This window comes from Dipodomys spectabilis, unplaced genomic scaffold, assembly GCF_019054845.1.
Source record: "Dipodomys spectabilis isolate Male_0828 unplaced genomic scaffold, ASM1905484v1 ptg000070l, whole genome shotgun sequence".
Classification (NCBI taxonomy): Eukaryota; Metazoa; Chordata; class Mammalia; order Rodentia; family Heteromyidae; genus Dipodomys; species Dipodomys spectabilis.
The window spans coordinates 562,247-563,066 of NW_024870747.1; the positions used below are offsets into that span (position 1 = coordinate 562,247).

The window sequence follows — 820 nt, forward strand, 5'->3', positions numbered from 1 at the left end:
GCTCTTCAGCTCAAGGCTAGCACTCTACCACTTGAGCCACAGCGCCACTTCTGGCTTTTTTTTGCTTATGTTGTGCTGAGGAATCGAACACAGGGCCTCAAGCATGCAAGGCAAGCTCTCTACCACTGAGCCACCTTCCCAGTCCCTTTTTCTAGGTTCTTATAGTAGTATGTTTCTTTGGGATAAAATGACAATGTTAACTAATTTCAAAAGTTTTGTAAAGGTTATTCTATGTAAAGGCCTTTCTAAGGTGAAGATTTAATACGCTGATGTCAAACTAATGTTTAATTCTAACACTTGCATATATTGTTACGTTTGTAATTTTGGAATCAACTTCTTAATAACTGTTTTTCATTTCTGCAACTGAAGAATGAAAAATATGGAATACTTCACATATTTCCATATTATCCTTGTGCAAGTGTCATGTTAATCTCTGTATTGTTGTAATTTGGGTATACGTACTACTGAAGCAGGTAGTATCCTCTAAATTTAAGTAATTAATGATGCAATCTTTATACAGGCTTATATCCTTGGGTGCCTATTTGTAGCAAGGAAACCTTATTGTTCCTAACAATACTATTGATCTTATTTCCCTAAAATAATGTGTATAGTGGAAAAAAATTATATTGTTCAGTCAATTGCTCTCATTTGTGTTTTTTGTCAATGACAATTTTAAGGCTTTTTCATTTTAGATTTGATCATACTTTGAAGCACTTATAGCTAGGTCCTAAGGTGATGGCTTTTTCAAGTACTTATTTATGTAACTGAGTTAGCTTTGTGGAGCTAATAGTTTCAAAGTAAGCCTTGCTTAAGAGCTACT

The 820-nt window shown here is 34.3% G+C and overlaps 1 non-coding gene across 1 annotated transcript; it reads right to left on the reverse strand.

The window, feature by feature from the left end:
- Nucleotides 1-373: 373 nt before the first annotated feature.
- On the reverse strand, nucleotides 374-480 carry LOC122109905. The gene has a single exon (XR_006147773.1). It is a non-coding gene; the product is annotated as a U6 spliceosomal RNA (small nuclear RNA).
- Nucleotides 481-820: the final 340 nt, after the last annotated feature.